Source organism: Erpetoichthys calabaricus, chromosome 18 (assembly GCF_900747795.2).
Source record: "Erpetoichthys calabaricus chromosome 18, fErpCal1.3, whole genome shotgun sequence".
In the NCBI taxonomy this organism is placed as follows: domain Eukaryota; kingdom Metazoa; phylum Chordata; class Cladistia; order Polypteriformes; family Polypteridae; genus Erpetoichthys; species Erpetoichthys calabaricus.
Window position 1 is genome coordinate 50,308,423 of NC_041411.2, and position 25,280 is coordinate 50,333,702.

The 25,280-nt window shown below is 41.4% G+C and overlaps 1 protein-coding gene across 1 annotated transcript in view; it reads right to left on the reverse strand.

Annotated features, from left to right (window-relative positions):
- Positions 1–20,502, reverse strand: part of LOC114669199 (cytochrome P450 2M1-like) — a 91,511-nt gene extending 71,009 nt beyond the window's left edge. Inside the window, exon 1 of the mRNA XM_028825378.2 lies at positions 20,345–20,502. The gene's annotated coding sequence lies outside the window, so the exon portion shown is untranslated. The remainder of the gene's footprint in view (positions 1–20,344) is intronic.
- Positions 20,503–25,280: the final 4,778 nt, after the last annotated feature.

Genomic DNA, 25,280 nt, shown 5'->3' on the forward strand with positions numbered 1-25,280 from the left:
AAAAAATAAGGTATACCCGAAGGCACTGCAGTAGTACTCAATGTAACTTTACTTCTTAAATGTTAATGTTTTACTGTTTAATAATTTATACGCTTCTTATATATTGTTCAAATTCTTTTATCAAAATACCAGTGACAGCGCAATGCACGATAACATGGAGTGAATACACCATACGCATCTGCCCACGGCCGCCCTGGTGTGCGCAGATAGGAGTTGATTCTAAAATAAAATAAACATAAAAAGAATAATACAATCATCACCCATAAAGCGGATAGCAGACGTGACGTATTATATGTGTACCAGATTTCAAGTCAATAGGTGAAACGGTTTGCAAGCTACAGCTGATTTAAAATCCTGGACAGACCAACGAAAAGCCACGGTAGCAAATTATAGAAGAAGATTTTACTGTTTAATAATTTATATTTATATGAAATGTGCTTCTTATATATTACTTCATATTCTCATATGATAATGATGTTAATGTTGTTTATATTGATTTGTATGTTATTGTAAGTGCATCTATGTGTGTGTATGTATGTATGTATGTATGTATGTATGTATGTATGTGTGTATATATATATATATATATATGTATATATATATATATATATATATATATATATATATATATATATATATATATATATATATATATATAAAAAATCTATATATAAAAAATATATGTGTATATGTATATATAATATATCTGTATATGTGTGTATATGTGTGTGTATATGTGTATATGTATATATATATGACAGCAACACTCATAACAATGACAACACAATTACATTGACAATCATGTTACGTTATTTTTAAAATGTTTCCATTACTTTTTCATAACCTCTTTAACACACTACTTCTCCGCTGCGAAGCGCGGGTATTTTGCTAGTTACCAATAAAAGGTATCATTTTTCTTGATTTCTCATTACTTTGAACTTGCAAAGCCAGTTTCCCACTTTGGGCCTGCTAGGCAAGAAGCCAGCAGGAAGTAGTCAGGGCCAAGCTGGTTTGAAGTGAAATCTCTTCTGTGCTGGCCAGAGAAGCTTCCTGGCCTGCTTTATGGTCATTTTGGAGCCCTCAATCCCCTTTTGCTATGTTTCAGAGTCCACTTCATAACAAGTGTAAGATAATCCCAAAACATATGACCTAGCAAGGCAGTCATTCACAGATTTTTTCCAAGATATATTTTTGACAGTGTTAGATGAAATATGTCATTTTTTCACTGAGTTACTCCATGTTTCAAACAAATTAAAGAACAGTGTATCTTCTGGATGGCTAACATCCAATAATTATTTGAGACTTCAATTAAAATATTATTCTTCCGATGTTGCCTTATTTTCAAAATTACATAGTGGCAAACACCTCTCTACTGCAGACCTTTTCAAATATTTCTTGGTATTACCTTTTTTGTATTTCAAATGAACGAAGTTACAAATTTATCTAATTTTTGATTTTTATTAATAAATACATTTCATTTACAAGTTTAGACACACCCAAAAATGTTCATGTTTTAGATAGAAATTGTTGACTTTTTTATCAAGTCAAGTCAAGTCAAATTGTGGAGCATGCACTGGTACAGTGTGTTGCCACACCCACTACATGACGAAACAACTCGGGATCCTGGCTGGCAACCCCCCAGGCAGACACGGGGTCCAGTCCCACCCTTCGGAAATTACTCTCTATCTGCCGCAGCCAGGAGTTACGTGGGTGTTACCCTTGGCCTGGTCCAGCTACTTGGGTCCCCAACAATGAGGATCTTTTGAGCCGGATCACCCTCGGGGAAAAGTGCCACATGGCCGTAGTGCCGTAACTGACACTCCTTCACAATGCAGGTAATGTGCCTAATTCATGACTCCATGAGCAACCGTTCATTCGACACAAAGTCAAACCAATGGTATCCAAGGATTTTCCGGAGAGACACAGCACCAAAGGAGTCCAGTCTTCATCTCAGGTCACTGGATAACGTCCATGTCTCGCAAACATATAGCAAGACAGGAAGCACCAGGACTCTAAAGACTTGGACCTTCGTCCTTTTGCATAGATATCGGGAGCGCCACACACCCCTTTCCAGAGACCTCATGACCCCCCATGCTCTCCCAATCCATCTACTGACTTCATAGGAAGAGTCACCAGAGACATGAATGTCACTGCCGAAGTAAGTAAACCTCTCGACAAGGTCGACACTCACTCCGCAGACAGACACACTGCTGATGTTAATGACCCAAGAGGTAATTAAAAGCTTGGATCTTGGTTTTTATCAGGACAGTCGCAAGCCCAGATACTCAGACTCCTCTCTCAGTCTATTGAGCACCCCGACCACAGCCTCCATTGACTCCGCGAAGATCACAGCATCATCAGCAAAGTCAAGATCCATGAATCTTTCTTTCTTTCACTTTCTTTATCAAAATACCATTAAATTGATTTAAAAATACAGCCAAGACATTATATAGTGTAATGGCTGTTACTGCTTGAAATGACTGATTTTTAATTTCTTATTCACATATGACTGCAAAGCCCCATTTTTCCATGCCCATTTTTGCCTTTTCTTTTTATTTGCTAGTTTCAGTTGTGGCATTTTCTTTGAAACTCTATATCTTATGCTAGCGTCCCTCAGTCATGTTTTCACTGTTGCAGATGACACTGGCATTTGGGTTGTATTTAAGGAAGAGGCCAACTGAAGACCTGAAAGACATTTATTTCTCAAACAACACACTCTGTAAGTTTCCAGCACAAAGCATTTATGCTATTTAAAGAATGTTTTGTGTTAAATTCTACAAATAATAGAGATGATAAATATGATTTTAAATGTTATTTGCTGCTATGTGCATTTTGATTTATCATTATTTTTGAGGGCTGTCACAACCCTCAGGCCCAATATAGCCCTGTGAGGAAGAAAACCGTCATTGTCAAGCTGACTGTGCCTCTGGAGACAAGATGAAAAAGCTTACAAGAGGGAAAAAGTCCAGACTACCGGGGTTTCAGAAAGAAGGGTAGGACAATTTGTCTGTCCTCTTTAAAAGGCGGATAGGGGAATTGGCATCAAACCCTCTGTGTGGAAGATACTCAGTAGCCTTGTGTAACCAGCAAAGGAAAAAGGAAAGTGATAAGGAATTTGAGTGTTTTAGCTGACAAAGCACCCAACTAGATGTGGATCCAGTGTGAGGATGCAGTCTGGGAACCAAATACCACACCTATGGATTCTCTACTCGGTGGATGTCAAAAGCATAATGGCTCCAAACATTCCATAATGGATGAAGCTCACTTGGAGATCATACCTAGGATATTTATTCATTGGTAATAATGTTGCAAATTTAATATCATAGCATCGAATCTCAGATCCGCTTGGAGACACAGCCTTCCTAATTTAACATTATAACCAGAGTGAAACACATAGCTTTAATTTGTAAAATGAAACCTATCATCTATCTTTCAAAGCTAATCCCCAAAAATCTAGTGAAAAGTTCAATTACAGTTCTGGCAATGCCCATTGTTAACATTATAATTACAACATTATGCTATTGACTGGCATAGTTACTAATGGGCTGAAAATTTCAGTTATCAGACTGTTATTGAAAACAAGTCAGAACTAGCACAAAATGTACCTTATAATTGTAGACCTTTCACATTTACCTTTTTCTTTCACTAAAGTATTTTATAAAGTAGTTGTTATGCTGGTTTGGCCTCACCATGCTCACAAACACCTTACTCAAATTTCACTGAGGATTTCTTAGGTTCCCATAAAGAAACAGCATTAGTAATGTTGTAAAGGACATTTCCGATGAAGGGAATGCTATAGTTTTTATGTTGTTAGATTCAAGCTAAGTCTTTGAAAATACTAATCACCCTATTTTCTTATACCGATTTAAAAATTACATTGGGCTCTCAGGGACTGTCCTTGCTTGGTTTAGGTCAAAGTTCATCTCATGAGGCCACATGTGATTCTCGAAGGAGGAAGCACATCTGGGAACAGACCCCTTAAAAAGTGGGTAGTGAATAGCAACAAAATCCCGTGCTACAAATGCTGCATGCATAAGGCTTATTCCTAAAACTCCCTCCTCCAGTTTTTCTAGTCTTTGCGCTTTAAACCACCTCTGGGGTTTCAGGGAGACAGCAAAAAATACTGAACAGAAGTCTCAATGCTGGGAGAAAATAAAAAGCTAAAATTGCAGTTATCCATTCAGGAGCAAAGTATCACAAAGTAACTGTAACTACAGTAATCCCTTCTCCATCGCGGGAGTTGCGTTCCAGAACCCCCCGCGAAAGGTGAAAATCCGCGAAGTAGAAACCATATGTTTATATGGTTATTTTTATATTTTCATGCTTGGGTCACAGATTTGCACAGAAACACAGGTAGTTGTAGAGAGACAGGAACTTTATTCAAACACTGCAAACAAACATTTGTCTCTTTTTCAAAAGTTTAAACTGTGCTCCATGACAAGACAGAGATGACAGTTCCGTGTCACAATTAAAAGAATGCAGACATGGAGCAGAGAATGTCACAGAGAGAGAGAGAGAGAGAGAAAAGCAAACAAATCAATAGGGCTGTTTGGCTTTTAAGTATGTGAAGCACCGCCGCACAAAGCTGTTGAAGGCAGCAGCTCACACCCCCTCCGTCAGGAGCAGAGAAAGAGAGAGAGAGAGAAAAACAAACAATCAAAAATCAATACGTGCCCTTCGTGCTTTTAAGTATGCGAAGCACCGTGCAGCATGTCGCTTCACGAAGCAGCTGCACAGAAGGGAGCAACATGAAGATAATCTTTCAGCATTTTTAGACGAGTGTCCGTATCGTCTAGGTGTGCGAACAGCCCCCCTGTTTAATCCCCCTACGTCAGGATCAAAGAATGTCAGTGCAAGAGAGAGAGAGAGAGAAAAGTAAGTTGGGTAGCTTCTCAGCCATCTGCCAATAGCGTCCCTTGTATGAAATCAACTGGGCAAACCAACTGAGGAAGCATGTACCAGAAATTAAAAGACCCATTGTCCGCAGAAATCCGCGAACCAGCAAAAAATCCGCGATATATATTTAAATATGCTTACATATAAAATCCGCGATAGAGTGAAGCCGCGAAAAGCAAAGCGCGATATAGCGAGGGATTACTGTATAATATTTCTGTCATTTTAACTATTACATCACTACATGACACAACAACAGCAGATAGAGTTTAGATAAGCATTGTGGTCTATCGATATATAATGTGTGAAAACGCTGCAGTTATTTTGTTGTGGCATGTTTGCATTTCCATTTTAGACAGTAGTGTTAAATTTGTTTAGTAATTCATTTAGACATGCAGTCAGAAGGTGGAGGTTGTGCAGCCTCATCTGTGCATCTACTGGCGTTATTTTGCAGATTTATTGATTCAGGTGTTTTAAGTACCAAAGTCTGCACCTCCTGTGGTTCTTCGTTATCTGTTCTCTTAATGGTAGTCCTTTTGATGAAATGTGACACTCTGTTTACTTCAAATGTATACTTTGCAGTTCATATTGTCATGAATTTATCTGCCCGTTTTTTCAAGTTTAGATCCACTCATACATTATCATCATAACACACACAGCACCTGTGACAACATATCATTCATGTTTACCACTCGTCCATTGATGCCGCTGAATGTCGATGTATGACCTGATAAATTCAGAAAGATCTTTCCCATGTATCATTTTATGTTTATTCTTAGAACAGGTTATGTTGCTTTTTAACATGTGCAAAATGCTCTCTGCACATGTGACACACATTTATATGTTTAATAGCATTTTCTTAACAGACTTTTCCTACTAAAGAATTTAGCTTTCTCTCTATCGAACCAGGTTAACGAGAACACCTCTGCTCTTTGCTGTTCAAAATCTCTGTCTCTAATTTGAAAGCCACCTTCATGAGGAATTGGATTGGTTTAGAAATGTGACACTAAGTGAGCCACCTAATTGTTCCCACCCAGTTTTAAGCAAAATTCACTCATGGTGGTCTCCAAACATATACATTATATGACTGGTTTCAGTGAGATTAGGTCATAGTTATCACATCAGATTAGATATTATTAAATGTGCAGAAATGTGATATTACTTACTCATCATATTCTAAAGTTAGATACTGTGTCCTTCAGGGATCAGTTTACAAACCTTAGTGTTTTAACTTTACATGCTGCCAATAGGCGATATTATTACCAAACACAATATCAGTTTATCCTCATACACAGACGATACTTGGCTATATTTTTACATCAGACCAAATAACATTTCTCCTTAAGTGTCCTTAATCAGTTGTGTCAGCAAGTTAAAACAGTAAATGGAAGATAACTACTCGCCTGAGAGTACATAAAAAACAAAATGCTATTAATTAATGGAACCAATAGTGACTGCAACAGTATAGACAGTCACTAACACAGTAGACAATGTAGGTGCAATCTTCCACACTAGTCTGTTTTTTAATACTTACGTTACAACACAAATCTTAAACTATTTTTCTTCAGCATAAACTACAGGAATGGTTTATTAATATGGAGGATAGTGAAAAGACATGTGTTCATTTCTAGTAGAACTGACTTCTGCAAATGGCAAAGCTTTTCCCAGTTTCCCTGTTCAAATCATATCTTTTACCAATATCCACTGTAACTGTTCATGCTTCATCTTCATTCTCTGGGGCTTCTTCAGCTTCAGGGAAAATACTCTTTCAAACAGTTCTTAAATATACACTGTGATATGTGGCCGGCTTGTCATTCCGGCCAATACCCCCAGGCCGCCAGGTGGAGCTTTCCCTGCAGCATGGACGTGCCCCGAGTTCCAGCAGGGACTCATGGACTATGTAGTTTTTATGCACAGCCCTGTTGGATGCCTTGGGGACCACCAGGAGTCGCTGTAGGGAAGCCCGTCGACTCTTATATGCCCTATAACCCGGAAGTACGTCGTAATCCCAGGGCAGGAGAAAACGGTGTACTTCCGGGGTGAAGAAAAGGACTGTTTACCCTGACCCGGGAGGAATAAGGACTTGTGGGTTGTGCCAGGAACCACTTCCGGGTCAGGGAGTATAAAGGACTATGGGAAAGCCCAGTATGCCGAGCTGAGCTGGGAGGTAGAGTGGCGACGTGTCTGGGAGTGGTGTATTAGTGTATTGATTATTGATTTGTTATATATGAGTGTTATAGAGTATAGGGTGCTTGGTGCACATATTGGTCTAAATAAAAGTTATATTTGGACTTTTATATGGTGTCTGACGTCTGCTCAGAGGGTTCAAGGGGTCAGGGAGACCACAATCTTTCACAAAACGAAACACACTAAATAATGGCTTTTAAGTTTGCCAATGCCGGTTTTACTGCATACCACACTTATTGCATGATGCTTTTTGACTTTAAAGCCAGTTGTCTCACCTGCTCTTCTATTCAGTCCCTCTCATGTCTGGCAACGTGGTGTAGTGGTTAAGACTTTGGACCTCAGACCCTAAGGTTGGGGGGTTCAAATTCTGCTACTGATACGGTGTGACCATGAGCAAGCCACTTGACTTGTCTGTGCTCCAATTGGATAACCGAAAAGAAATGTAACCAATTGTATGTTGTTAGTCGCCTTGGATAAAGGCATCAGCCATATAAGTAAACGTAAATGTCCTTTCCAGACTGTGTCTGGCTTCACTTTAGCTTCTGCATCTGTGTGTCTACAACTGAACCCTCAAGAAGAAGACGCCTTCGAGTTCTTTTATTCTGTAGAATTGACCTAAATCAAGACAGGCAACTAGGCAGTGGCTCTGTTTGCTGTGAATTTGAATAAATAATCAAATACTGTTCCTCCAAGTGCCCACATAGAAGTCCCTTCTGCCTCGTTCTCTTCTACTTGTCTTTTGTGCAACTCAGAGGCCCAAATGCAAACACTATATTGTCATGAGATACATTACCCCCAGTGTACACTATACAGAATAATAATCACTTTCTAAATGATCTTCCTTTGTATCCCATTCACCAAATCCTGATAGACATGCTGATACTAAAACCAAATCTAAACAGGAAGCCCCACCCCAAGTGATAACATTATTCAAAGAATTGTTCCATTGGCATCTGTAACTACACTTCCCCATATACTGTACTCCTACCAGTAAACCCCCGATTCTCTAAAGAATCGCAAATCCAAGAATGGCAATCACTTTCTGTTCCCTCCGATCTTTGGAGAGAGATGAAAAATCATGGAGGATGGGAGCGTCCAGGGAAAGTTTTCATTTAATTAAATAAATATATTTGTACTAACTTTAACCAATTTATTAAAACTAAAATTGAAGTTTAAGTTGTTATATCATTTAAGTCCAAAATGTCTTTGAGTTGCTGCACTCATAAGTAAAAAAAATATCGGAGTGCAAAGGTTTAAATGAAGTAAATTGGAAACAAAAAAATCATAAAATGATAAATTCAAAATAGTTAATCAAAAATTTCCTTATAAACAATATTTTTGGTAAAGATAATTTCCTGTCCTTGAATAAGCTGTCCCTGATATGGAGTAGTTAAAACCTTCACTTTAACGTCATACTAACGCCGGACTCTTGAAAAGGCAACATAAAGTTTTCCGTGTCCAAATACAGGCTCAGATAGGTAAATCCCTACTTTGTTCATGGTTTGTCCTTGGGATTTGTTGATTGTCATGGCAAATGCAGCGTTAATGGGAAATTGGCGTAATTTAAGTTTAAAAGGTAATTCCAGGTCAGAACTTGTAAGGCCAATTCTGGGAATTAAAACAGTACTGCCAGTATGGGATCCTGTAAGCACATGTGCCTCAATAACATTTTGTCTCATGCTGTTCACAACCAACCATGTACCTTTGCATAAACTTTGTTTAGTATTAAGGTTTCTTAATAGCATGACTATTGTCCCTACTTTAAGGTTAAGATTGTGTTGTGGTAATCTGGTCAGGTTAATAGTTTTAAATATTCTAATTGGAAATTAAGATGCTCACTTTCGTCTTCAGAATCAACACTGTCAGTACTTAGAAAGACGCGGCTTTCTCCAGGAAGCAATCCAATCACTTGGTTATTTATCCGGTCAACGTCAATATTCTTTGGACATAACATAGCCCAATGCGTAAAAAGTGGTATCTGGTCCAATGATATTGCTTTGCCAAAAACCTCTGTTACCAAGTCGTTGCAAATAAAGGCGTGAGGGATTTCAATAATATCTGGGTGAAGTTCAAACACATTACTAAGGTTTCCATTTCCCAGTTGCAACAACCAATTGGTATATTCTGGATCTGTATTCTGGGTTGTGTTGTTTGGGCACCACCTACGGACTCTGGGAAGTTGCTGGATTTGACTCTGGGAAGCCGCTGGGTTGGACTCTGGGGCGCTGAGGCACTGTGCGCGTGCGCTTTTGGCATGGCTTGCTTCTGGCGTCTGGCATCCGTGCATATATACAACCTTCGTTTAGTAATGTAGATGTGCATTAAAATTCCTACGCAATGTGATCTTATTAGTTGAATTCCATAATACTGTTTTCAATCTCTCAGTTATCAACAAGGATTATAAAATTCACAATCCTAAATAATTTGTGTTAAATCAAAGATTAATTAATTCATTATACAATCCTACATTACAGGAGAAACAAAAAACAATATGGTGCATGTATCCAGCAGGGGATGTTAGCTCCCTTGTTGGAATGAGTTCTTTTGTGATGCAACCCAAATCTATATAGATTGTGGCACGCAGCTGGGGGTGGTACCCAGCCGGGATGCCCAGGAGGACCGGAGGAGGGCTCATGCCTCCTCCAGACCACGAGGGGGTGACCGCCCTGGTTGCTGTGGGGGCCACGGGTACAGAACTTTGAAGCTCAACCCTGTAGGGGCCCGTGGTCACCGCCAGGGGGAGCCCCAATGCCTGGAGAGCCCTGGACCTTCCGCCACACCAGGAAGTTCTGGGGGGAAGAGGAACAGGGACACCCAGAGTGCTTCCGGGGATGCAGCCGGCACTTCCGCCACACTGGGGCGTGTCGGTAGAAGATTGCCGGAGCACACCTGGAGCACATCCAGGGGAACATAAAAGGGGCCGCCTCCCTTCATTCAGGGCTAGAGTCGGGTGGAAGAGGACAAGGTCTGGAGGAGAGAGAAGGAGGCGGCCTGAAGAAGAGGCATAGTGTGGTGTTGGCCTGGACTTTGGGGGAGTCTGTGGGTTGTGTGGCACTTATTATTGTAAATATAGTTGTAAATAAACGTGTGGTAATGAATTTACCATGTCTACCTGACTGTGTCCGAGGCTCATTCCACAAGATATAATATAAAAAGGTGGAACCCCTCACTTAGTGATATGGCAGTAAGAAATCCATCCATCCATTTACCAACCCGCTGAATCCGAACACAGGGTCACGGGGGTCTGCTGGAACCAATCCCAGCCAACACAGGGAACCAATCCCGGGCAGGGTGCCAACCCACCACAGGACACACACAAACACACCCACACACTAGGGCCAATTTAGAATCACCAATCCACCTAACCTGCATGTCTTTGGACCGTGGGAGGAAACCAGAGCGCCCGGAGGAAACCCACGCAGACAACATGCAAACTCCACGCAGGGTGGACCCGGGAAGCGAACCCAGGTCTCCTAACTGCGAGGCAGCAGCGCTACCACTGCGCCACCGTGCCGCCCCAGTAAGAAATCACATAGGAGAAATAACTTAGCTTTCTTTAATGACGACTTACACTGCATAACAAACAAAGGAATCCAATGGCAAGAACCCAGTTCGGGAGTGGGGGCCTGATATGTAGAGTCTGCCATTTTCGTTGCCTCATTGGAAGGATTTTCAGGATCAGATAATGTTATCTCCATCCTTCTGTCGGCTTCAGAGGTGTACTGAGCATTGTTCCAAGGCTTTATACTCTTTCTTCATGTGCAGACTCCCACTTAGGTGAATCATGCCATTCCAAACAAGGCAAAGAGGATACAATTTCATACTGACTTTGATACACACAAATAGTATACAATGGTCATCAGTCTGTCCCTAACTGTCTTGTCTTATAATGCTTGCCTAGCAGTTCTTATATGGTGAACCCCTGTGCTAAATCTGGCTCTGTGTCAACTGTGCATGTGAGTAGAAAAAGGCAGATTTATAAAATGTATTTGCACAGAGCACAGTGACACATTAAACTTATACACTTATTACAGTGCACCATTCCTTTTTTAATAAAGATTGCTCATTCACTCCCAATCCTCCAGGCTTTTCCCACGTCCATGTTCTTTTTTGGGACAAATGGCCTCATCCCAGCAGGCTGGGGGAAAATAAGAGCTAAGGCGTGTTCATGGCATGTAGCAGCAAATTTGTCAGCATTATTGTTCAACCACGGTGTTAATTTAAAAATAATGATTCAAATGTGCTGTCATGCATACAGAGCATAACAAGCCAAACAAGGACTTTGCTAGTAAACCCATATTCGGTTTATTCAATGAAATGCATTTCTTAAATGATTAAATAATCAAAATCATGCAAGCAGATGAAGCATCAGATTTTTCTCAAAACAATCCACACTGCATATCTGTTGTTTGCACAGAGCTACAGATTTGATCGTTCACCTCACTGACGCACTTCCAATATCAACAGCAGGCATCAACTAGTTCAAGGTATTTTTTTTACTAACTATACCCAGAAGCAATTAACATGTCTGCCAAATATTTACTTGTTTGTGATTTGAAAAGGAAATCCATGTCAATTTCCACAAACTTTGACGTACTGTTTCAATCTCAGTGTTACCCTGAGGATTTGTTCTGTTCTGTGTATTGTATTGACCCCCTTCTTTTGACACCCACTGCATGCCCAACCTACCTGGAAAGGGGTCTCTCTTTGAACTGCCTTTCCCAAGGTTTCTTCCATTTATCCCTACAAGGTTTTTTTGGGAGTTTTTCCTTGTCTTCTTAGAGAGTCAAGGCTGGGGGGCTGTCAAGAGGCAGGACCCGTTAAAGTCCATGTTCCATCAAGTCCACTTCCTGTGTGATTTTGGGCTATACAAAAATAAACTGTATTGTATTGTATTGTATTGTATTGTATTGTATTGTATTGTATTGTATTGTATTGTATTGTATTGTACACTGTTCTTGATATAACCTACAATTGCAATGGTAAGGGTGAAACAATTCAAAGATTATTTGGTAGTGAGTAAAGATAATTTAATTCAGTGGAGTAATACTTAAATGGTGAACCTCAAACCCATCTGTAATAATTAGATCCAGTATGTGATTATGACAATGAGTTGGATCTTTAATAATCTGGCAAAACCCTTGAGCTTAGCATGTTAGCTTTCATATTTCTGTGAATGATTACTCCACCTAAAAACACTACATGATTATAAACCACATTAATAAAAGGATAAGTGTCTGTGCATCTGTGTGTTTGTCCAGTTTCTATATTTCTGTCATTCCAAAAGATGGCAAATCGCAAACATTTGTAGTAATAAACTGCGTTGAATGTGTCATTCCAACAGGTGGTGCATTACAAACATTAGTAGCTTTATTAAAAGTTTGCATTTTATTACTATAAATGTTTGTGACGGGCCATCTGTTGTTATGACAAATGCAATGCATTTTATTGCTACATACATTACACAATATATTCTAGTAAATGGTGTACTACAAATGTTAATGGTGGGGTCTATGTTGATTACTTATATTTAAATCCATCTTAGTTGGACAGAACAGCTGGTCCATCTTAATAAATGATAACTGTATGTGTATCCTATACCCAAGGGACAGATCGTCCAGTATTTGACCTGCAATGGACCGAGGAAGGAACAGTGCATGCAAACCACCTAGCAGAACAACCCGGCTTCGTTCACCAAGCCCATCTTCCGCTGGCAAAGGAGTTTGCTACTCTTGTGGTGAAGAAGGCCATTTCAGACATGAGTGCAGAAAGACAGAGATTCAAGTTAACTCGGTCCCAGATGATTCATGTCCCAGAGTCAAAGATGGAAGTGTTAGGAGACTGACCAACTTATCTGTTGCCAGTGTGGGAAAGATGGCTGCACCAGGACCCAGACTACATATTTCAGTTACCATAAACAATTTACGTATTCAAGCTATTGTGGATAGAGGAGCTGAGGTCACCATCATTTTATTAGAACTACATGAGAAGCTGAGATTGGGAGAATTGTCAGCCTCCACAACAATGCTGCTGCGTAATGCAGAGTTGGGAAAGGAGATGGTCGCTATAAAAGGGACAATAGTGATGTTAAAAATTGGCGGCAAGTCATGGAGGTGGGAGGCCTATGTTGCTCCTATCCAAGATCAAATTCTCCTAGGGTTAGATTTCGTGTATGCCATGAATATGACCATTCATGCAGAAGGCAAGGTCTTCATTGGGGGTGAACCAGTGCCCACTTGTATAGTGGGAGGGGCTATAGGAGAGTATGCTGTATCCCGTGTACATCTAGAGCAAACATCAACAGTCCTGCCGTGTAGTGAACTTGATGAATGGGGGACTGTTGAAGATTCAAGGCCTGGTGTTACAGCAGTGCTGGAGCCAACAAGTTTAGCAGATGGCATATCTTCCGGTAGTGTGCTGGTTCAGATGGAAAACTGTATACCTGTACATGTGTGCAATCCTTCACTATGTTAGGCAGAATTTCCACTTGGGCACATAGTGAGTGGGCAGGGCATTGCCACTAACCCAGCTCTCATACACGACGTACAAAATTGGAATATACCCACAAGTATCAAGGAGCTACAGATATTCCTTGGACTTTACAACTGTCACCAGTGATTTGTACCAGCATTTGCAGAAATTGCCAGTCCAATAACCCAGCTCTTACAGAAGGGAATTCAAATTTCAACGGGGTGAGACTCAGCAGCTAGCATTCGAGAAGTTGAAGAAATGGTTGACAACAACAACAATAATTGGCTTTGTTGTGTTATTAAAAAAAAAAAATAAGTTGGCTTAGTGTTAGTCAGTTCTTAATGATGACTGATTCTGAGTATATAGCTAAGCCCATACAGTGCTGAAGAGACTCAGCACAGCAAAAAGAGGGGGGTGAGGGTGGTAGTGTAGTGACCAAAAAAATTTCCAGGCTGTTGTTTTAACAGCTCTAAAGTTCAGGGTGACTTTGACACGTGGCGAGTTATCTTGGTTATTATGCATATTGAACATGCAGGTTTTTTGTTGTTGTTTGCTCACAGGCTTGGTGTATGGACACATGCTAAAAGCGCTCTGTACTCTGAGCTAGAGCAATGACCTGTTAAGCAGCATCTGTTTCATTATATTCTATGCAAATGTATTGCTGAATAATTCTGGATAATGTTTAGTTAAATATTAAAGGGATCCTGAAGGATATCTTTGTTGTGGACCAGTTTTTTACCCACACAGCACGGATGGCACGACAATAAACTTCACCTTCCTTTCACTGGCCTGACAGAGGAACTTAAGGTCTCCAGAGCCAGAGAGGGGCTACCTTATAGAGACTCAACTGACCTAAAAGTCTCCTCTACAGGCATCACAGTTAAAACTGGGAGGAAGAGGTGGGCACGGGTTGCATTCGAACAGGCAGAAGCAGAGCTGAGACAGCATTCTGGTAGTTTCAGTGGCAGCAGGATGTGCTGGGTTTTAAAGTTACCATATATATTCATGTATAAGTCGGGTCTTGAAACCTGAAACAATCATAAAATCAGACCCCAATTTATACGGCCGTTCAAAAATGTGACACTTCATTTTTTTTTTTTTTACATCTTACCTCCTCCAATCTCACATTAGTTTCTCAGACGTATCGAATTTTGTTGCAGCAGTGCAGTTACCAATTTCTTTCGCTACTTCAACAGCTTTTAATTTAAAACCAGCTTCATATTTTCTTCTGATCGTAGATAAGGGATGCTTTTACGATAAAGGTGAATGAGGGTGTGAGATACAAAAAACACAAATCAGTGCAAATGTTGCATTGGAATAGTTTGGGTATTACTGTGTGGTCATGTAGGCACAATAGAGAGAAAAAAAAGACAGTGTGCTCCATGGTTACTCTCTCAGGTGGGTGTTAGCATATCATAATATCTTGGACCAATAGTGTAAGTTTTCCGCATTCAACTTATATGACCGGCATTACAAAATACCAGAAATTATATGGTAAATTCAAGTCCTGACTTATCCGTGGGAGAACTTATCCGCAAGTACATACGGTATATAAGACTACATTATGATAAAGCACTGAGGAAATAGAGACAGAGAAGTCTGCTGATATAGAAAGTGATCCGTGCAAAAGTGGATTAGGAACACCACAGCATAACAGTATCTATGCACAAGCAGGGAGCTTGGATCAATTGGGACCATATAACTGCCCGTAAGATCACATGGGCAGAACTTTGGAAGCCAAAACCAGCTAGACTCAAATTTATGATTCAGTCAGTGTATGATGTCCTTCCAAGCCCTTCTAACCTGTACTGCTCAGGTCTAGCTGATACTTCAGCATGCCCTCTATACCTGTCAGGAGGTTCCTTGGGGCATATTTTGAGCTGCTGCCTGAAAACCTTGCTGGAGGGGAGGTATAGGTGGTGGTGGGCTGCAGGGTTTTTTCAGGGCAGTCTCTATATTGGGCACTCAGTCTGCTTGGCATTAGAGGATTACAGGATAGAAGAGCCACCAAGAATATCATGAAACATGGAGAAAAAAAAAACATGAAAGTCGTTGTGGATCAAGATGGGTGATCCACGGCCTAGCGCCAGAAGTGGTCATTAAATCATTGTATCAAAGTGTTAAATTACAGACAGGTTCATTGCCTAGCATTTTTGTTTATTTTAAAGTATTATTGTTGATGCTTTTTTTCTGCTTCCCCCGTATGTAGCAACTGAACTAGAGTTCTTAGTTTCCATTTGAACAGCACTTCTCAGCTTCACTCTCTTAATGGACCTCCAATTATAGAGATGATCCAATTCGAAACTCTTGTCTTGACTTACAAATCCCTACATTTCTGTGTTTTTTGGTATCTTCTTACATCCCTTTAAGAGGTCCCCATTTTGCTTTGGCATGTCTGCTGATGATCCCTCCTTTTACCATATCTGCTAAAATTGGACAATGCCTCTCAGTTATTTCACTCAAGCTGTGAAATGGGTTTCAGATGTCATCAATCAGTAATCAGCTTGATTTGGTCTGAGTTATATTTAGGGTTAGGGTTAGAGTATTTTACCCATTCTTGGGACTAACTATAATAATACACTCCTTGTGCTTAAGATTCAATTTTGTTCTCTTTATCCTTAAAAATGTATACTTTTTAATTTCTTATATTGTATGCATTATGGTTGCCTTTGAAAGTCACCTTGATTAAATTCCATCTAATCATCCATTTACTGTGTTGTGTTGGTGTTATCAGTGTTCCCAGAAGGAGGTGTTTCATCTCATAGGGCACCCTGGATATCATCGAGAGGAGTCGCAGCGCACGGCTCAATGGCAACTCTGGTCTGTACCGGGAACTGAGAAGGATGGCTGCGAGGGCTCTGAGGGCAGATAAAGAGGCGTTTGTTAGAAGAATCTGTGAGCAAGTAACACACCATCTGTGGTCTAGCGACCCATGTCCTGTTTACAGAGGAATCGAAGCATTACACACATATGAATCTGTTCCTCGGAGAGTCGCAGTCAGGGCAGCTGATGGAACGGTCCTTACGGATGACACTGCAGTTGTGACCCGCTTGGCTGGCTACTTTAAGCACTTGTTCAAAGCTGATCCTCCAGCTAGGACGTTGGATATCTCTGGGTCTATGGTTCTTGAGGCTGATCCTCCAATTAGCTGTAAACCACCCAATCTCACTGAGGTTGCACAGGTGGTGAACCAGCTGAGGTGGGGAAAGGCTGCAGGGATCTGTGGTATCCGGGGTGAACTTCTCTAGGCTGGTGATAAGGCTGTCCTCCTGGCATTGCAAGCAATCTTTGCTTCCATTTGGGAGACGGGCATCATCCCAACTGACTGGAAAACAGGACTTGTCATCCCTATCTGGAAAGGGAAGGGTGATCGCCTGGATTGCAGCAACTACAGGGGGATAACACTGCTCTCTGTGCAGGGTAAGGTCCTTGCTAGGGTCGTCCTCAATAGGATCCGTGATCACTTGCTCACCTACCAGTGACTGGAACAGTCTGGTTTTATGCCTAAGAAGTCTACCATCGACCGCATCCTGGCACTGAGGGTTCTCATGGAGCGCAAATGCGAATATCGGCAGTTTCTTTGCAGCCTTTGTCGATTTTCGCAAAACGTTTGACTCAGTTGATCGAGCTGCCCTGTGGGACGTCCTGAGGATTCGCGGGATCCCCCCGAGGTTGATGGATATCATGACTGGCCTGTACACTGGTACTGTGAGTGCTGTGCAGAGTGGAGGCAGGACCTCTGCGTTTTTCCCAGTTGATTCTGGGGTTCGTCAGGGGTGTGTTCTTGCTCCTACTCTGTTCAATGTTTGTATGGACTGGGTGTTGGGCAAGGTTGTGGGGTCCAGCGGCTGTGGGGCATCTGTTGGTGAAGAAAGATTCACAGATCTTGACTTTGCTGACGATGCTGTGATGTTCATGGAGTCAATGGAGGCTCTGATCGGGGTGCTCGAGAGACTGAGTGAGGACTCTGAGTGTCTGGGCTTGCGAGTGTCCTGGATAAAAATCCAAGATCCAAGCCTTTAATGGCCTCTTGTGCATAGCCATCAGCAGTGTGTCTGTTTGCGGAGAGAGTGTTGACCTTGTTGAGAGGCTTACTTACCTTGGCAGTGACATTCATGTCTCTGGTGACTCTTCCGGTGAAGTCAGTAGACGAATTGGGAGAGCATGGTGGGTCATGAGGTCGCTGGAAAGGGGTGTGTGGCATTCCCGATATCCATGCAAATGGATGAAGGTCCAAGTCTTTAGAGTCCTGGTGCTTCCTGTCTTACTATATGGTTGTGAGACATGGACGCTATCCAGTGACCTGAGATGAAGACTAACTCCTTTGGTACTGTGTCCCTCCGAGGTCCCGAATGAGGCACATTACCTTCATTGTAAGGGCAGTTACGGCACTATGGCCATGTGGAGCGTTTCCCCGAGGGTAATCCGGCTCATAAGATCCTCATTGTTGGGGACCCAAATGGCTGGACCAGGCCAAGGGGTCGCCCACATAACACCTGGCTGCGGCAAATAGAGGGTCATTTCCGGAGAGTAGGACTGGACCTCATGTCTGCCTGGGGGGTTGCCAACCGGGATCCCGAGCTGTTTCGACATGTAGTGGGGGTGGCAACGCACTGTACCAGTGCATGCTCCTCAACTTGACTTGACTTGATCCATTTTCTACTGCTTATCTAGGTTGTGGCCATTGTGCAAGAGTCTAAACTAAGATGCTCAGATGTTCCTTCTACCTGTCACTTCCTCCAACACCTCTAGGGGGACACATTTCCTGGCCAGTTGGGACATTTAATCTCTCCAGTGTGTCCTGGGTCTGCTCTTGCATATTGTAATTTGTTCAGTTAGCCAATAAAAGGTGTCATTTTGATTGACTTCTCATTGCATCTATAATGGCTAACACGATACAACATCCTACTACTAAATGTAATCTAAAAGAAACAAATAATTTAAACCACAAATTGGGCGGGGCAAATATTATTTGTAAATTTTCACATTCTCTGGGGTCTTCTGACCCTAAACAACAGTGAAGGGGTTATGTTTAAATATGTAGGTGACACCTTTATTCAAAACGAACTGTTGATTAATAATAAGTTGTTTTTATAAGCAGAGCATAAAGACTTGTCAGAGGCAGGAACTGAGTGCTTTAAAGTTTCATTTGATCAAAAGACTCTTTGGCACAATGCAGAAGTGCTAACCACCCTCCTTGGGTTCATCCAGGTCAAAGTGGAGCTCAGAAGTAGAGAGACTTTATTTTCAACTTATTCCAGACAGAGTCAAAACTGTTACCTTTCTCTAATAAAATATTTCATTCCATCATTCAAAAGTTTGTATTTGCAGTATGAGAAAAAGCAGGCACCTTGGGAGAAGATCATTATGAGCAAGACAACAACAACACCAAGCATAAAGCCAAAGCTACATAGAAATGACTTCAGAACAACATTAATGTCATGGAATGGCTAAGTCAGAGTCCAGATCTCAGTCCAACTGAGAATTTATGGCTCATCCCCAATACAGTCTTTGAAGAGTTTGAACACTTAAGAAAAATGGCAGGTTGTAGATGTGCAAAGCTGATAGATAGAGACTGGAGCACACAGACCCAAAGCTGGAATGGCTGCCAAAGGAGCAGCTACTAAACACTGAATTGATGAGTGTGAATACTACGCATTCAAATATTTTGTGTTTTATATTTGCATTTAATTTAAAACACAAATTTCATACAGACAATAAACAGGAATGGGATTCAAATTCATGAAGTAATTATATAATATAAAATATATAATTTAAAACGTAATACTATAACATTGTCACATTGATTAATTGGCAGCCTGGTGACACAGTGTTAAGTATTGCTGCCTTACTGCTCTACAGACGTGGATTTGAATCAACAACAACAACCATTTATTTCTTGTATACCCCAAAATCACACAAGGAATGCCTCGATGGGCTTTAACAAGCTCTGTTTTGTGACATTCCCATAAAGAAAACATGAAAAAAAATCCCAAAAAATGAAAGAAATCTTGGGAAAGGCAAGTCACAGGGAGAACCCATTCCAATTTGGTTGGCCATGCAATGGATGTAAAAAAAATGGGTTACATAAAACACATAAAACAGAATATAAGTAATCCTCAGCGTTAGATGGGATGGTAATTGCCACTTCAGATATCCAATACAGTAGTACAAACTACTTTGTTCTTGCACAGCAATTTTCACCAAGTGCATGTGGAGAGCCCCACAACAACTCTCAAGACAAGATGCAAGAATTTGATTACACTGCTCACTAAATACAGAAAAACCTTGAGCAGTCTCCCTATTTCTGTGTTGGTTGTTTCTGAACATCTCAAAGACAGGCACAATATTTAAGTTGGATACTCAACATGATCTCTACTTATGTAAATATTCCCAGTGATGAACTGGAACCCCCATCTAGATTGATCTCAATCTTGGTCTAAAAGAAGAGGCACCAGCACCCTGTGACCCTGGATGGGATAAATGGTTTTGAAAATGGACTGATTTGCTTGCTTCTAAACTCTCTTCTGATTTGTCTAAGCTTTATAAGCTAAATATATGCTTTATAAATACATTTATAAGTAAATTATAAATAATACATATATTTATTATCCATCCATCCATCCATTTTCCAACCCGCTGAATCCAAACACAGGGTCACGGGGTCTGCTGGAGCCAATCCCAGCCAACACAGGGCACAAGGCAGGAACCAATCCCAGGCAGGGTTATATTTATTATAATTATTAATAATTTTTAATAAATAAAAATAAATAAATAATATAATATTACCTACCGTCACAACAGCAGAAAATTTCTTTTGTCTGTTCCATGAAAGTCAGTGTCAGCTGTGGCATCAGCAGTAGGTGGACAGTTGTCTTTCTTAAATACAGGTAAAAGTCTGCAAATATTTACGTTACAATCCTAAACTAATCTAATCTGCCCAAAGCTGAATCTGTGACAAAAGTCTGCTATGTTATTGAACTGTAATGACTACTGCGCTGAATCCCGAGGTAAATATTTGACCAAGGGTAAAATAAAACTAAATTAAACATGCATGTCCTTCTTGGGGAAAAAAAGCCAGTTACAATGTCATCTTAGTTGGCAGAAGTAAAAAGTAAGATATACAGTATCTTCAAGAGACACAAGCATGACACAAAGGCTTTTCTGTTATGAGCTACTAGACCTATTCTAGAACCACTGGGCATGAACAATAAGAGATAAAATGAAGGAGATGATCATTTTCAGCTTCAGCATTGCTGCTTCACAGTTTCAGAGTCTGAAGTTTAAATGCCTATTTTGTCCATGTCTTCATGAGTTCTCCAGTTTCCCGCTCACATCGTAGGCATATGCAGGTTTGGTTGGCTGCCTGGATAGCCAGTTGGCCGTCACTGTAAATTGGCTCAGCAAGAGTGAATATGATAGATAGATAGATAGATAGATAGATAGATAGATAGATAGATAGATAGATAGATAGATAGATAGATAGATAGATAGATAGATAGATAGATAGATAGATAGATAGATAGATAGATAGATAGATAGATAGATAGATAGATAGATAGATAGATAGATAGATCTTTATTGTCATTGTCACTTTTACAAAGGAACAACGAAATTGAAGGTGCAGTCGACTCAGTGTGAGGAATAAGAGTTAAAAAGACAAAAAGACAATAAGAGAGAAAATAATAACAAACCGAATAGTAATAAAAGTACTTTACAAAATATACAAATTGCACTTGTTGACTTAAGGTCTATATTGCACACTGTTAGAATGATATGGAGCAGTTTTATTCTGAGTTCAGGGCCATGATTGCTTTTGGATAAAAGCTGTTTTTAAGGCGGTTTGTCCCGGTTTTCATTGCTCTGTATCTCTTGGCCGATGGCAAAAGCTGGAAGAGGCAATGACCGGGATATGATGAGTCCTGTGAAATGTCTATTGCTTTTTTGCGGCATCGGGAGGTGTAGATTTGTTCCAGAGTGAGGAGGGTACAACCAATTGTTCTCTCTGTTGTCCTGACAACCCTGTGGAGCACTTTCTTTTCTGAGGAAGTGCAGCTGCCGTACCACACGCATAGTCCGTACGTGAGCACACTCTCGATGGAACAGTGATAAAAGGCAAGGAGTATATTTTTGGGGAGATGGTTCTTTCTGAGGATTCTCAGAAAATACAGTCTCTGCTGCACCTTCTTCAGCAGCTCCTTGGTGTTGGCGCTCCAGGTCAGGTCATCCTCCAGCTTAATACCCAGAAACCTGAACACTGGGACCCTCTTCACACAGGCCCCGCCAATGATGAGTGGCTGGATGTCAGTTTTGTTTTTTCTAAAGTCAATAACAAGCTCCTTCATTTTTTTTGGTGTTGAGGAGCAGGTTATTGACTGTGCAACACTCTGACAGCCACTCCACCTCGTCCCTGTATGCTAGCTCACCCTCCTTGCCCGAGATGAGTCCGACCACCGTCGTGTCATCCGTGAACTTTATAATCTTGTTGCTATCATGTGTGTCCTATGATGAGGATGACGTCCTGTCCCATGTGTACCCTGGGATTGCCCTATATCTCAAATTGGATTAAGCAAGTTTAAAAACTGATGTTTCACTGAAGTATTTTGAATTATAAGGAGTGTACATAGGGATAAACCTTGCTCAGATTTGAAATTTTAAAATCTATTTTTTAACATAAACACTAGGGGCACAGGTAAAGAGAAACTACATAAATGTCATAAAATATTTCCTCACACATGGTTACACAGAATAAGTTACCAAACAGTGCAGTTGAAACCAACACCCTGAAGATCTTCACTTCTCAAGTGGATATTTTGGAAATATAAGGCTTCTTCTCCTCAAAATGTTAAATTGTGATTTATGGTAACTCCAGTTTCAAAGTAAGAAATGCAAGGAGATGATTATACAAGCTGACCTGAGTAAATCAGAGAGATTACACTTGTCTGCTGTGGCCAGGTGCAGAAATGACAGGTCATAAAAGCAGAGGAATAGTTGGGACACCAACCGGATCATCCCATTTTAATAAGAAGACTCCAACAAAAAAAAATGCCTCTTGTCCTAAAGAAACAGCCTGATTGGGCAAATTAAACACCAAAAGTAATTCATCTCTTTGCAATGGGAATCAGGATCAGTCATTGGAGCTCCATCAAGCAGTCTGCTCTGCTTGTAAATGATGCCTCCTTCCAGGCAGCATGGCTTCTTATATCGTGTAGAGTGTAAGGTGCAGATCTAAGTGCCTTTACTGGGCTGTTTCTCGCTGCTGTGGGAGAGAGGGAGAAGAGTATGTCAGTGACATTGCCCTCTCTTGCCCCAGCAGGTAGTCACATACCTCAGTCAAGCCTGTGAGGAAATCCTCTGACATGCTTGCATGACACAGTCCACCCCCCATCTTCGACTTAGGGGGATGAGCGGATCTGCCTGAGAGGTTTTGGGCTTGGAGAGGGTGTCTGATTTGGCATGGAGAGATTCTTGTCAGTGGAGTACCTTGAACTTGTAGGGCTGAAAGCTCAGGAACCACTGGGTGATCCTGGGAATCAAGTTATGATGGGAACAGAGCCACTACAGGAGAGTTTGGTCTGTGATCAAAGTGAACTCTCAGCTAAAAGCAATAGTGCGGTAGCAGCCCCCATGTCGTTGGGGTCATGGTCATCCCATGGCATGAGGAGACTGATGTGATATACACGTTCCCCCAGATGCTGGTTGGGTTTGTAGACCAAGTAGTCCAAAAGCCCCTTGTGCTCCCAGACATAATAGGTCACTGCCAGTTGCCCAGGAGCTCAGAGTGTGTTGTGGGGACTACAACCATAACCCTTTCCCCCGGATGGAACTCACAAAGACAGGCGCATTAGTTGTATAGCCAGGCCTGCGTGCATTGTGTACCTTCAAGATGCGCTCTCCTTTTCCCTCATGGACTGTTCACACAGGCCAGCAACATGCTCTAATATGTTTTTTGAGGGAGGGGTCACCTCTTCCTCCCCATCCTCCCCAGATTAGGTTGAGGAGGCCCCTGAGTTAGCAACCATACAACAGCTCAAAAAAGGAAAACCCAGTTGAGGCCTGCGCACCTCCTGGATGGTAAACAAGATGAAGGGTAGAAGCTGGTCCCAGTCTCTCCCCTCTGCCTGGACCACCTTCCTCAACATCTGCTTGAGTGTTTGGTTAAAGCACTCAACTAGGCCATCTGTTTTGGGATGGTAAATGGACATTTTGTGGTGCTTGATCCAGAGCAGTATGGTAATCTCCTTGAAGGTACTGTGATGGACAACATGTTGGGACCAGCGTCCCAGCCCGTATTGGTTTGGGAACCTTACAATATAATACAATACATTACAATTTATTTTTGTATAGCCCAAAATCACACAAGAATTTCCGCAATGGGCTTTAACAGGCCCTACCTCTTGACAGCCCCCCAGCCTTGACTCTCTAAGAAGACAAGGAAAAACTCCCAAAAAACCTTGTAGGGAAAAATGGGAGAAACCTTGGGAAAGGCAGTTCAAAGACAGACCCCTTTCCAGGTAGGTTGGGCGTGCAGTAGGTGTCAAAAAGAAGGGGGTCAATACAATACAATACAGTACACAGAACAGAATAAATCCTCAATCTATACTAATTAAAGGCAAAGCCCTCACTGACTCACTGACTCACTCATCACTAATTCTCCAACTTCCCGTGTAGGTAGAAGGCTGAAATTTGGCAGGCTCATTCCTTACAGCTTAGTTACAAAAGTTAAGCAGGTTTCATTTCGAAATTCTATGTGTAACGGTCATAACGGTTGACAATGTCCGCCATGTTAAACTTTCTTATTTATGGATCCATCTTCACAAAATTTGGTAGGCGGCTTCCCTGAACTAACCGAAACTGATGTATGTACTTATTTCGGTGGTATGACGCCACTGTCGGCCGCCATATTGAACTTTCCAACGGTCTTTGTTACTTATGGGCCCATCTTCAAGAAATTTGGTACGTGGTTTCCCAACGCTAACTGAATCCTACTTACGTACATATATACGTCCATACCCTGCAGCTCGGTCGCCGTGTGAGGCGGCGTTGGGTCCCCCATCCCCATGCCTCCCACGTAGTTGGCTGCCTGCGTATATAAGGCCGTCCGTCGCTGCGGTCTCTTCATTCCCTTCCTTGCTTTGCCACGGTATCGACATCTCCCTGCTGATAACTGCAGCCTTTTTATTTAATCCAAGGCTTCTCTGCTGTTTTATTGTTCGTTTATTATGATTATAGTTATTGTGTAGGTATTTTAGACTTAGTTTACATTGTTCAGGTACCCATTTCCTTTATCGTTCCAACCGTACCCCGATTAACACGTCTATCGAGGTGATCACCATCGATCAAAGAGCTGTCACTTACCAAGTGGTTTCTATGCCCGGAGATGGCGACTGCCTTTTCCATTCCCTGTGTTACATATTGCATGGCCATATCAGGCTCACTCTTGATATCCGGAGGAACATTGCGTCTTATGTATTGAATGACTGGGACAGGTTCAAGGTGTGGACTGATGACGGTACAGGAGATAATTATACTACACAGGAGCACTATAAGAGTGACATGCTTAAGCCCTTCACCTATGGTTCTGCATGTGAGTTGATGGCTGCCGCTGAATTGTTCGGTTGTCGCTTTCAAGTGTACCGAAATGGCCAAATATTTTACACCTTTGGACAACCGCCCATGCCTCTTAAACATCTTAGATTCACAGGTGACAATTTGAGTAGTGGACACTT